Genomic DNA, 14500 nt, shown 5'->3' on the forward strand with positions numbered 1-14500 from the left:
TCTCTCTCTCTCTCTCTCTCTCTCTCTCTCTCTCTCTCTTGCATGCACTGCTCTCCGCGGAAGACACATGTGTTGTGTATATATACGGGATGTCCTTACGATATCGAGGATAATAGACAAAAGTGCTTGGGAAAGACAGCGGCGGCCGTTTTCAGCGCCAAACGATGTTCACGAGGTCACTCCGTATTGAAAGTTGTTAGTCCTCTTAGATACGTTCACTCTCCCTAAATTCCTTCGAGGGAAATTTGACTCGAAAAGGAGACCGACGGCCGAATCACTCAAAGTCGAATAATTTTTCACTCATACAGGGTAGATCTTTTCCTCTTGTCCTTATCATTTTGAGTCGTCGTGGAAATATTTTCATTCGAAATCGAAGAGTTAGTCTAATGTACATAGACCGACATAATAGCCTAAACACACACGCACATATACACATAGTACAATTGTAGATATACTTTTAATATAATTTTACTTTAATTTTAATTATGTCACCAATATTTTTGTTCTAGCCATACACATTTGTCTCATTAATATTTGTCACATTAACATAATGTGTTATGCTGTTTTAGTAACAGATTAGTATTTTGACATGTATTAATAATAATAAACATAGTTCCCATTTCTTTTAAAAATTAATAAATAATAAATCGATGCTATGGTCACAAGATTAGAAAATTCTAATAACCTATCATCATGTATTAAGGCTATTATACCAGAATATATCTTCACTTGTCAAATGCATTCAAATTGGTGGAAACATTTTAGATGAAAAATTCTATTTAAATTTATACTTCGGGAAAGATTCGCCCAGGGATTTCGTAGATTTTCCTCCAATCTACAGAGTAATTATGGAGAACACAGGTAAACTATGAGATCTACACTCAAAATTTCTTGGAATGAAATTTCACTAAAAAAAAAATCGTCATGCTTGAACGAATTACCATTTATACAGAGTAAAAATTCTCTATTCTGAATCTTCAAGTAAATATTTTTACTTAAAATTGAAAAGTGTATTTGATGTTCTCTATTGTTACACAAGAACATGTTTATTCTGATCGATTAAAATATTCGCTCATGTAGAGTCTCAGAATTCACTCGAATCTCGCGTGAAACATTCACTCTGGCGATTTCAAGTGGCAATATTTTCCTTATCATTTCAAGTGAAAATACCACCATTTTTCACTCGTTCGGAGTGAGATTCCACCCTAAGAAACTTAGAGAATAGTGTATTGGTATATTTTGCATCGATAGAAATTTCGATTCGGCTTCGGAGTGACTTGAAAGATCGGAAATTGCAAGATCGTGACAGGCGTATTAGCGTTTTCGCGAGATTCTCGCTGACAAAGTCTCGATCCCGAACTGGTCGGATACGAGACACCCTGTATATCCTACACCTTGGGAAGATACGCTCGCCTCTCGTAAAATACCGAACCGCCTTCCGAACGCCGGCCGATTCGCGGCGTTAAACGACGGATCGGCACATACAGTATCTCACTATAATGGTGCTCGGCGGAAGGGCCGATAACGTCGACCCCGTTGCTCGATTTAAGGGACAGTGCCGCCGATTGAAAGTTATTGCTCGTGTAGGTAGCAGCCACCTCTCTCGCTATTCCTCTCCGTGTTTACGATAGAGAAGAGCCCCCTCCTCGCGTCAGCCCGGTAATTACGGCACTCCGTTCTGTCTCGTCCTTTTTCTCTTCCCCTGCGAGACGGAAACGCGTCGATCGTGAATTTCACGTCGACGAAATTCACGGCGGTCTCGAGCCGCGGCACGGCCGGAGTATCCGGACACCGGGCGCCCGCGGGCAACGCGATAAATAACAAGGATTCGGATGATAAACGTAATAAGCCGTGGCAAGCTACGCGGCGGCGGTGACCTTTCGAATAGCCGCGAGGTGGGATAGATCGAAAAAACGATCGGCAGCCGATTGAAATTAATACATTCGCAACGGGAGTGCGTAAGAACGTACCAAACTCCGAGGGAAAGGCCCACTTTTCTTCGCGTTTACGTACCATACGTGTTACATACACATCATACCTTCCCGATACCATCCTCTCCTCCCCCCGTCTGCCCCCGTCCTCACCTCTCCTCGTCCCGCGCGCTCCTCGTCCCCGGCATCGGCCGGCTCTCGCGAACAATAGCACCTCGACTGCACGGTGGATGAACTTCTGAGGCTGGAATCGGCTCTGCCCACTCTGTGAATTGCGTTTTCGTAAAAATATTCATAAGGAAAAGAGGTCGGCCGATCTAAAGGCAACCTACATCCTGCGCGCGGTTAAATGCAGCGTGAGTATATAGGTCCCGAACGGTGCGCGTCGTTGATTCGATTGCGTCTCGCTGATATTCGCGAGACGTGAAACGAGATAATTAATAGTTAGATCAACCATTTTTTTTTTCTCTCACTGAAGTTTTGAGCAAGGACTGTTAATACGGGAGGCCTGAGTGTACAACAACAGGCAAAAATTCCCCGAATTCGTTGGACCGTGCTAACGAGAGTGTTTTTGATTCAGCCTGTTAATGAGACTTGTCCCCGCGTCTTCGATCGGACTAGTCGACTCCTCTCGTGCTCCAACTCTTCTCCGCCACAGTCTTCCTCTCCCCTACGTCCGCATTCGACCTTACGACGAGAAACTTGTTCGTTTTCTACGGCGTTGCTCGATTAATCCGAGACAAGATCGGCCTCTCGTACGATCACGAAACTCATTTGTTTCTTTATACCGTCTACACACGTGCGCGGGCGCTTGCGACCACCGCACATTAGTTACACTCGTTTCGATCTAGTAGCGCGTTTCAAACCGCCACCATCATCAATCTGCCGATCATCGGCCGGTCAAGTTGTCCGGGGATCGACCTAATCGCGCGAGTCGCCTTCGCCTTGAGTGACGTAGACATTAAGCGCGTCTCCTCTGGTCTACATACACGAGAAGAAAATTTCAATTCGTGTAACTGAATGGAGACCTGAGGCAGAACTCGTTGACGAGAAATATTATCTTCATTATCGTGATTGAAAACAATCGTCTGATCATTTAGTTGCAAAATTTGATTGTAAACTCGAGGTAACTGAGAGCAATTAGTTGAGTATTGAATTTTATAGTAAATATTACTATATATAGGATTTTGTAACCCCTCCCAAGAACAGATAGACATTCTGCAGTAACTCACTATCCTTTCACACGTGCTACTTATATTCTAGGAACTGATCGAAAACTCTAGGAAATGTGCTATTAAAGCATTTGCTACTCTCTTAAAGTGAATCAGTGAATAGTCACTGATATCAGTTAGAAGTATAGCACTGAGCACTTTCAGTGCAACACTTATAACTGCAAATCAGTGTATATTCACTGTTTTCAGTGATGTTTTACTGATTCATTTTAAGAGAATATGTTTCCAGCAAAATTTATTATGCTCCTTAGCAAGGCAGATCTTACTAACAATCTATTTTTTTTTATTACTATAAAAACATAGTAAAATTGAAGAGAATTTATATGGAAAAGAAAATATATTTTTCGTCTAATTTCTCCGTTTCTATATAAAATATTTTCTCCGTGTAAAAACCTCCTGTAGGAAATAGAAATTTTCTGTTTCTAAATATAAATACAACCGAGTTTTTCATCTGGTCCCCAAGTAATAGAAAATTCAGTTATATTAACGGAATCATTTACTCCGTGTAACGTCATAAAAATCTATCTCGAGTCAATATGCAGGGAAAATTTTCAATTTGTGTAATTGAATGGAAGATTGAACGAAGAATAACGTCTCCGTTACTCCGAAAACATTCGTCTGAACATTCGGCTGCATCAAAGCTCAGTTGAGGTAACCGGGAGACAATTGGCTGAATAGAAACCGAGTTTTTCATCTAGTTGCCGGATAACAGAAAATTCAGGTACACACTGACGCAATTGATTTCTCCGTGTGGATACTCTTTGGTGTGGTGTGCTCGTTTGTAGTTTTTGCACGAAACCGCTGAGGCTAGAGCAATCGGCGATTGCGGCCGAGTTAAATCCTCCATACCGTTCCCTTTATGTACGACCGATCGTACCGACAAAGTCTCCCGGCGAGGGCATTACGCGCGAGCGAAGGAGTACCCTCGGCGCGTACCCGCTAGTAGGCGAAGCGACGTAACGAACTGCGAGACAAGATCGGGACCAATAATTGCACATACATATAAAATGAGTTCGGGCGAGGGGATCGTCGAAGGAGCGAATAAACGAAGGAAGGAAGGAAGGAAGGGCGAATGTGTGCTCTAACACGTACACGTACTCGTGGCGTGCACACGTGCGACTATGAATGCACGAGCACGTGTTCCCCTGTACGTGCAGGGTGAGGCATATAAAGTGTCATCAATTAATATCTTGCAAAAATCGAGAGGCCACGTGAACATGTGCAAAGCGGGACGAATCGCTGCCGCACTGAGAAAGAAGTGATGGAAAAGAGAATCAGCGAGAGATCTTCGCTTGGACGAATGAAATTCGCTCGAAAAAGTTGATTGGACAGATTATACTAACACCGCGATGAGTTGTCGATTGATTCAATGACTGTGCTGTATATATATTGGACTTCTCTCGCTGCTTACTTAACCCTTTGCACTCGGAGACATCTTTACTACATTTAAAATGTCTCCTCTGAGAGGATTAAGGGTTAATTATTTCTCTATTTAGACAGAGATTGTTCGTAATCGAATTTTCGGACGAGTGCCAGATTTCACAAATATTTTTCACGATACTACAAATTATACATATTTTAGAATAAACATATTTTAGAATAATCTCGAAGAGAATGGAGAGAAACAATTTAACAGAAAAGCCAGAATAATCCAAGGTAGGTTTGATGTGATGTTTGGCTACGAATTGGTACATCCTTGTACGTCAAAAGTCTCATCCAAAAAATATAATCTCATCCTTAGAGGGGTGTTCTTATATACGATCTCAAGAGGATTTTTCTGAAATTAAAAAGAAATTATATATATTCTTAAAGACGAACTTTGTCTTCTATTTACAGCACAAGTTTTGTCGTTATAGAACAAGACTTATAAATAGAAATTTCTCAAGTAAACATGTTGCTCTTGATTAAAGAGGAAAAAACCTTATATCTCATAGATTTTCGATTAATAGTCCACTTTACTAGAAGAGGAATAAATTTCGGTAAAAATTCGCTTAGAATATGAAATTATAGGAAATATCTTGCAAGGAGAATTCTTTTTTTAGATGTTAGAATATTTTCCTTTTTTTTAAAGAATCCTTTTTTAAGGCCAGATAATAAGAGGATTCCGCTGAAGAGGATGGGATTATATTTTTAGGAGTGTTGAAAATCTCTCGGCTCGTGCATTACACTACCGAACAATTATTAACCTTTAGTCACGATTAGTAAAACAATTGCAATGATCAACTTACATTGACTCTCATGGGCTCGATAACGCTTCTCATGATTGGAAGTCTTAAGAGCCTCAGGATAATAATTACTAAAGAGAATCCAAAACGTGAGCGAAACGTCCGAGATTCATTATTATTATCTTTTAATTCTCTGCTTGTAGCAGACTCACGGTCTACTTACAACATTATACGCTAACAACAGCGTCCGGCTCTTGTTAGCTTTATTTCCTTTGTTAATATCATTGATTTCACTCCCGTGAAATCCGCACGGCTTATATCCCCGCAGCGTTTTCTTCTGAAATTATTAATTTCGAGGAAGAAATGATTAATTCGTCAAGAATTTTATACGCGTCACCCTGTATTCGTGCACGCACACACGCACACGGGCACGCGCGCGCGCGATACAATGTATCCATCTGTAAGAAGGACGAAGGAACCGACGGGTTGGCTAAGCTAAAGCAATAATAAGCCATAAGCGCAGTCTCTGCATAGAATGCCGGGTAATGAGGTGGAGTCGAGAGTGGAGTCTGGCCGCACCCTTACCTTACCTTCCGACGACGCTACACGATCGACCCACCTATCCTCGACGACGACGACGACGACGACGACGACGACGATGACGGCGATGAAGACGACAAGGACGACGAAGACGACGGCGGAGATTGCAACATCCTCGCTCGACCGCGAAGAGAGAGAAATAAATTATTATATTTATGAAAATACACAAGGGACGATGGGGTCGAAGAGGGGAAAGGAGGAGGAAGAGGAAGAGAAGGAGGAGGAGGAGGAAGAGAAGGAAGAAGAAGAGGATGAGGTGGAGAAGGCGGACGAGAACGAGGAGGAGGAGGAGGAGGAGGAGAGGGAGCCCTCGAGCATGGACGGCTCTCGTCGGCGATTCATCGACGACTTCGACTTTTGTCCCTCGCCGTGATCCCCGGCGTGTATCGCGTCTACCACGCCTATACGGGTCGGATCGGATCAGAAAAAACGACAGATGGAGTGATATGATAATTCGTACGACGCCGCGCGTCTCGCGATATCTCGCGATACACACAGAGAGCGGGCTCTGATTTACGAGCGGGGCGACGAACTTCGGCGAGCGCGCGATTCGCGAAGTGATTCTCGTGCTGGTCTCGCGAGAGCGCGAACGCCAGTCCCTCACAATGGGGAGAACCCCTTTGAATTCTCGATGAAGCTTCTTTACATGTAGAACATCCCGCGCAACAACGGAGAGAATCGCGCGAGTAGTCCGCCGATAAACGCGTTTCTCGCGGCGCTCCGTCAATCATACCGCGACTTTCGCGAGGTCGACGCGGAGGACCGCGACCTGGGCCCGTTTGACGGGAGATCATTATGACGCGACGTATCCGTCGAGTACGTGGAGCGACGTGGTGCGCGAGCGCGCCGCTGTCTCTCCGCTGGCAGCGCGGAAACGTTTTTCCCGCGTGACACGTCTGAGGGAATCAGGCGCGACTGACGCGCGCGCGCGCGCGCGCACCTCTTTCCGGTCGGCTCTTCACCGAGGAATATCTGTCCGAGACGGACGTTTAATGTTTCGATTTCTCTTTCTTGTTTGTCTGCGCTCGCAGAAGCGCGCGAGAAAGAGAGAGAAAGAGAGAGAGAGAGGAAAGCAGCGGGTGTCGTTTCTCTTTCACGCGTCGCCGAATATCTCGAGTCTCTTCTCGTCGCCTCCTCGAGAGTCTCTCGTAGTTTTGATTCTCCATACACCTCGTTAATTTTTTCGCTACTGCGTGTCATCATAGTAGCTTCTTGTTAGGCGGTTTTTTTTTGGGAGAGGCGATACACCACTATGGAGTGGCTTCCCGTTAAGCGACCATTCAAGACGTGCGTTTAGCTCAGCGTAGCGAAAGGGTGAAGATAGTCTGGGCTAAAGATGAGTTTCCGGCGTCGCGAAAGAATAGATGCCCCGACCTCAGTCGTCATGATAATCGAGCTCTGCGGAACACGAGGAGACGAGACATCTCGTTCACGTGACCGTTACTGAAAAAGCTAATTAATTGAAAAAGAAATCTTTGTTACACGTTGCTGTAAAAATCTTTGGCGTATAGTTGCGATACTGCTATATAATTTTCTTGTATATTGCGCATTAATATAAATAATGTTAAATCTTAAATGATGTTAATATTAAATAATATGAAATGTTAATATTAAATGATATTGAATCCAGTATAAGCTATTTTAATTTTATTTGTAATTAATTATTTGTTATTGTATAATGTAAGTATAATTATATAAGTAACTTAACCTTTCTTAGATTAAGGGAGCAATTATTTTTATTCATTTAAGTAATATCTCACAAAAAGCAATAGTATATATTTCATTGAGTGATAAAAGAAACACTAGAGGAACTTAAGGTTTTCAATATGAGCAAAAGTTACTCACGCGCTAATTTTTTGCTGTCTAAATTTCCTGGTGTAAAATCTCACTCTAAATCGTCAAGTGATTATTTTCGCTTGAAATTGAAGGGTGAATCTGATGCACCATCACGAGAGAACATTCACTCTAATTGTCTCATGTCGCTCACATGTGGTTAAATCTCAACTTTAAACTTCCACTTTTACGATTTCGAGTGGCAGTATCTTCACTATTGCTTCGAATACATATTCCACCATTTTTCACTCATTTTCAGCGAAATTTCACTCCAAGAAATTTTGAGGGGAGGGTTAACGAGAAACGTAGTAGTATCCCAGCGCGCCGATTACGCGTGATGACCACCACATTCGACGTGTCAGCATCCTGTCGCAGGACTTCCGCGCAGTTTCGTAGGAAATTCGGAGTGCGGAGACAACGAGCCTTCGTCATACACGCGTCGCGACCTCGTCGCGACCCCTCCCAGATCACGCGCCTTGCGCATCGGTGCATCGCGGTGCATCTGTACAGGTGAACGCGTCGCGCGCTCGCGCACGCCAGACACAACGCGCGCCCGCACACACACATAGCGCCGAGGGAGATGAGATACATCACGGGACGGGAGACGTATTATTAATGGTGACAGTGGGCGACCCAGGTTGGGCGGGGTGCGCGATGCGGTCCCACCGATGTGGGCCTCGCTTTGGCCCTCTTCTTCCTCTTCTCTCCTTTCTTCGCTTCGGCCTTTTCCGTCGCTGTAGAGCCGCCGTTGCCTACAAGCATCGCGACGCGTCTGTCGTCCGTCGTACCCACGTCTGCAAGCGCTGACGATTTTATTATTAACCCTTTGACTGCCGCGCTCATTTCCATCGATTATTTCCAGGGTCAGCAGAGTTATCCCAAAAAAGTATCATTGCTCATTTTGAGAAGCAACTCGTTACTCATTGTCCTCGGAAGGTAACGAGTCGTTGCTATTCTTGTTACTTTTCCCAACTCTGATTGCCTTGAAGCTTAACCAAGACTTGGATAATCAAAGTATAAGAATTATTTATAGATACTGTAAATAATTGCAATTCATGATACATATGGTTCGCTCCATTGTTAATCATATATTTAACAGCACGAGGAGAGAATATTATAATTTTTCCTTTTTTCATATAAATTATTTTCAATTCTTTTCAATTTAGCTATGTTTTTAGCAGTGTAGGAATAAACTACAAATAAGGACTATCTTGTTAAGAAACACAATGAACTCTTTAGAAACATAGCAAATTTTTCAATAACACATTTCAGTCCCTAAAATATATACGGCACATACGGAATAAAAAATAGTTTCTTGCGCGTGAGATTAATGTTTATCTTCGTCGCTGTACGCGTTGCACGCGAACGCATCTTAAGTCTGACTAATTTGGCACCGGGAAAATCTTACGGGGCCCGTTCCTTTTGATAGCTGACCAACAAAAACGGCTGTCAACGACGCCGTGCTCTCGTCCAAGCAACGTCAAATCGTTGCTCTCTTACAACGGTCGAACAGATTTACGAACTTGACGCGCTGCACTTTATGAGGGCTACCACGCGGCTATCCGGGCCGGCGAGCAGAAGTATTCCAATCCATTCCGCCGAGGATTTATCGGGCATTCGCGTAATTAAAGCCACGAAACGGCCGCGGTGGGTGCGCGTTAACTCCGCGACGGTTATATTCTAAATGCCGCGGAGCGAGAAGTTTCTCGCTCGATTCTGAAAATGTCACGTGCCAGGTCGCGGAGTGTCTGTCTGTGCCTGCACCCGCGAGACCATAACAAAATTCCCGAGGTATATCTGGATAGTTCTTCGTGAGCTGCGCGGCTGCAAGGAAGAACGAAGGAGAGACAGAGCGAGAGAACGAGAGGGAGAGAAAGAGAGAGAAAGAGGAACCCAGAGGGGGAAGACGGCGAAGTTTAATCGCCGATCGCCGGTCGAGTGAATTACCGACGGGCGCGTGCGTAAATCACCGCGGAATCGTTAATTAGGCGGTAGAACGAACGAGCTTTCTGGAAAATGTCAACGGCTTGGGGAGATGCACTGGGGACGGTCGCGTTCTCTCTCTCTCTCTCTCTCTATCTCTCTCTCTCTCTCTCTCTCTCTCTCTCTCTCTCTCTCTCTCTCTCTCTCTTTCTCTCTTTTACACGAAGAAGACTCGATTAGAACCTTTTGACACGCGCGATTTCGCGTTCGGCGCGAGTACGATCTCGACTGCGAGTCTCCGTGCAATTTGTCCTCACGTGCGCGATGCTCGTCGCTAATTTATACTCTCCAGCAGATCCATGCTCGATAGATAGGCGCGCAAACGATCCCGTGTGTGTGAATTGATTGAAAACGCGCGGCATGGAAAATCTATTAGCGTACTCGAATATTCTTGCAAGATGTGCGAGACGACAATTCCACGCAAGACGACATTCTAACGTAGCGCTTCGCCACTCTAAGTCTCATATTAATAGTTATTGCTTGAAACTTGTCCTGAGATATTCAGATCTAAATTTAAAGTTAGATCCGAGTTTCTTACTCGTTATTATATAATATATATGATATTATATTTGTAACCGCGATTCACACAGTCAAGAAATTTACATCTAACTCGAAATTCAGATCTAGATATCTCACTCGAGATATTCAGTTCAAGATATTCGAGTCCATTTTCAAGTAACGACTATTAATACATATATCTAAGGCTCCATTCTTCTTCCATATTTTATTAGTTCCATTATTCCACTCTATACTTCTTATTAAGTCCATGAAGTGATTTCTCTTTTTCCTCACTTCTTATATGTCCCCTTCAGCTTTAACCGCCAAGAAAAAGTTTACTATATCTTCCTTTTATTTTCTGTACTTTACTTTTCTTACTTGCACAGTATCTGTCCTTGTGTCATTTTTCTTCCGTGTACCATTATTTTGCTTCCTTATCTCATCCGATTCCTATATAATTTTCCCTGTCTGATCCCCTATAGTTAATTCAATACACTAAAATCATTCCAAACTCACGTTAATCAAACCTCCACACCAAGTTCCGGTGTGATTCAAGTAAAAGTCTCAAACCTGGCTTCAAATTCATATCTGAGTATCTCGCGTGGGACATTTTTCAAGTAATGATTATTAAAATACGGGCCTAAGTGTACGCGAAGGAGTGTAATCGAGAAATTCGCCAGCAATCGTCGCGTTTGTTCGTATTCCACGCGGAGTTGAGAAACAGAGGGAGATAGAGAGAGAGAGAAACACCGCGAACCCACTCGTTGTTGCATTTCACGCACGAGACAGACACAGAAAGACCACACGGCGAACAAAGCTCGAACTCCAGCGACGATTTGACCCAGACCGCCGTGAGGGCAGGACGCTCCCAAATCCTACGTCGGCCCTCTTTTGCTCGGAAACATCGAAATTAATGAAGTCGTCCGACTAGGCCCCGGCCTAGCCGGCTAAATTAGAGGTACACGCCAACCATTAGAATACTTAACGAGGACATCACGGTGGGACGCTGCGTGCGCGGGTGTGATGATGAATCACCGCCGGATAACTCACCGCTCGCGCACGCGCACGCGAGCGAGAGTGCGCTCAGGAATATTAAAATTGAGTTTACTTATTGTTAGCCGAGAAAATGTCCTCTTTCTCTTTCTCTCATTTGCTGTGCCGTTGCTCGATCTTTTTTCTTCTTCGTACACGGCAAAAAGAAGAAATAAATACCTGGTAATAAAAATAATACCTGGTCTGTGAAAGCCAATCGCTGTTAAACGTATATTACAATTCATTTTTAAATAAATTCATGTGAAATATTAACACAAGATTTACGGGATAATCTGACAGGTATCCGGAGAAATAGGTATACGACATAGAGAATTTCAAAATTAGAAGTCTGAGGAGTAAATGAATAATTTGGATATATATATTCGTATCATTCGATTAATAAATCAACAAAAATTGCTAAAAAATAATAATAGTTTATATAATTTTGCTCGTGAAATCCGAAACCTGAAACCTCAAATTAACGGGTCCCGTAAATCTAGTATTAATAAGTGTTTCGGAAGAAAAACTCGCACAACTGAATTTCTCTTCCTTGGTCTGTTGCTAGTGCTAGATCAAAATTCGGCTGTAGAAAGATTTAGAAAGATTCTTATAGAAAGTTTTCATTATTTACATTCAAATGTTCTCTCAGTTATCTCAACTCAATTATCTCAACTCACTCGCGTCAGAAGCCGATATATTTGTATTATTTGTTCGTTTTACCTGGCTGTTGTCACTGAATTTTTCAAATCCCGATTTCGCACTGCACAAAGAAAAATATTATTTTTTCATCTGTCAAAAAAACGATTACTTACTTTGCTTTCCTTCTTTTAAATACTGATTATCTTCAGCAAAGTATATTGTCTTCATAATAATCATAAAGTATACTCATTACAAATTTTAGAAAAGCTCATATAGAAGTTAAATTCTCAAAAGAAGAATTTATTCTCTTTACAAAATATTATAAAACTTTGTCGAAGAGAAAAATTGATTTGTCTCTGTACAATAAGTAAACTAAATTTTTGTTTTAATTTAATATTTTTTATTAAAGCGCTAAACTTAAAATCCAGAATATATTTTGAATAAATTATGATGAGCTTATTATGAGTTAATTTGGTGATATATAAACTTATGAAATACTTGGAACACAAGTAACATTTACATGAATACAGTACATATTTTTTATGTTTGAAAGAAGAAATCTTACTAAAAGAAATATATCTGAGAGGCGAGTTGAATAACAAAAGTCGTGTTTTTGACTCGTTTTATTACATTTGAAATCGATCTCTGAGTAAGGAGAGAATTTAGTAATATGACTTTCAAATCTCCTTTGATGATGCAACCGAGTTAACCGATTTGTAACCCAGCCGAATGTTTAGACAAACGTTCTCGGTCGCGAAGAAGACGGTCGCGACAAAGAGACTGCTTCTCACTGAGCTTTTGTCTGGTCCGCTCTCAATTATACGATTCTTTTTTCGTGTACAAGAAGAAAGGACGAAGCGTGGCCGGGACACGAGTGAAACGAGAAGTCGTCGAGAAAGGCTTTACTATCGGGTTTACGGGTGACAAAAGCGACGACGGTCCTCCCGCGATTCGCGAGACCCTACGGAAATGTTCGTTCCTCGTCGTTGCCGTGAAGGCTAACGGACGTCTGTCAGGAGAGAATAAAGAAAACACTCATGTCGCGATCACGAGCGATCTCGCGTGCGATGTAACGCGAAAAGGCGCGTTTTCGACAGCGATTTCTGCGATGACCGACTCGCTCGTTTTTCCTCTTATTTCCGCCCTCCGTCCACCTCCTCCTCCTCTTCCTCCTCCTCCTTTGGGTTAGCGTCTCTCCTCCGGAGTTGAAATACACAAAATGAAATATGAAATAATGGTTCGTGCCTTGTGGCTGGCTGAAGGCACGGGCGCACCCATATCTACGCCCCCATGCGCCTATATACCTATACAGACCGTGCGTATATACACATGTACATGTGCATACACATGTGCACGCACATACACGTATGTATGCGCGCGCGCGTGTGCGTGTGTGCATGTATATACACAATATATACCGGCGTGGCCCGCGTGCGTACATATGTACGCCGCACGCCATATATACATCCGCCTCGCGCTCAATTTTTTCCTTCTTGTCGCGAACATCTTACGTTCGTATTAACCCTTATGCCTCGCTTAATGATATTCCGGCCTACCATGTTGGCATATTGAACGCAACTGAGGCAGATTCCAGCCGGTCGTCAGACCCGGCCGACCAAGCCCACCTGTAGTACGTATATTCCCGCACGTTGTGTATATGTACCGGCAGGAGAGGAAGAGAGAGAGAGACAGACAGACAGAGAGAGAGAGAGAGAGAGAGAGAGAGAGAGAGAACAAGGAAGAAAGAGAGAAAGAGAGATTTCTGTGCTCGTTTTACGCCGCGTATCGTTTGTTGCCGCGATATAGGGCTGCGCTCGCGAGCCGAATTAAGCGCGTCGTTAGCCAAAGGAATCGACCGACGATTTTATCGGATTTCGGGATATCGAGGTAACATTATCCCATTGTCGCGAGGACGTGTAATTTATCGGGTTTATTCGCGAACGCGATCTCGTCGATCTCCTCTGGATCTCTTGTAAAAGAAATGCGCGCACACGTTGTTGATGTCACCTCTCGCCTCGTTGACGTCTCCGAATAATTCGGACACTCCGGTGAATTGGGTCTCGAACGAGGTAACAAGTGGACAACATTGAAGTTACTCGTCAGAAAGTGTGCTTCTCCAGTCAGTTTCGTTCAGTGCAGTGATTCTGATTCGAGTAATTTCGTGTTTGATAGACCTTTTGTTTGTCTCGTCTGACAAAGCGAAAGATCCGGAGAAGAGAAGAATCGCGATTTTTTACTTACGATATATTTCACACCAATGCTGATGTAAGGCAAAAGATCAAATCAAACTGGTCTTTAATCCTTCACGTTTTCGTAATTTTAATCTTGGGACTAGAATAAAAAAAACGATGTAGAATCAAAACGTTTTCTTGCATCTTAAAGTTTTAATTACAGCATCCACTTATTTCCACGTGAATTTATATTTTTTATAAAATTATTAATTATTTTTTATTTGTTCGCGCACAAGAGAGGAAAAATTTTCTAGCGCTATTGATGCTCATTAGAAGAAATCAGAAATCATTTATAAAATTAATTGAAGCCTTTCTGAATTATAAGAATAAATAAGTTAAAATTTTCTATTTAAAAT

At 42.8% G+C, this 14500-nt stretch overlaps 1 protein-coding gene across 10 annotated transcripts in view; it reads left to right on the plus strand.

The window, feature by feature from the left end:
• LOC116849274 (putative transcription factor SOX-15) overlaps positions 1-14500 on the plus strand; it is a 79255-nt gene that overhangs the window by 57715 nt on the left and 7040 nt on the right. The gene's annotated exons all lie outside the window — the stretch shown is intronic.

The sequence above is a fragment of the Odontomachus brunneus genome, unplaced genomic scaffold (genome assembly GCF_010583005.1).
Source record: "Odontomachus brunneus isolate Ranch 3 - 2012 unplaced genomic scaffold, Obru_v1 Obru_scaffold_110, whole genome shotgun sequence".
NCBI lineage: Eukaryota > Metazoa > Arthropoda > Insecta > Hymenoptera > Formicidae > Odontomachus > Odontomachus brunneus.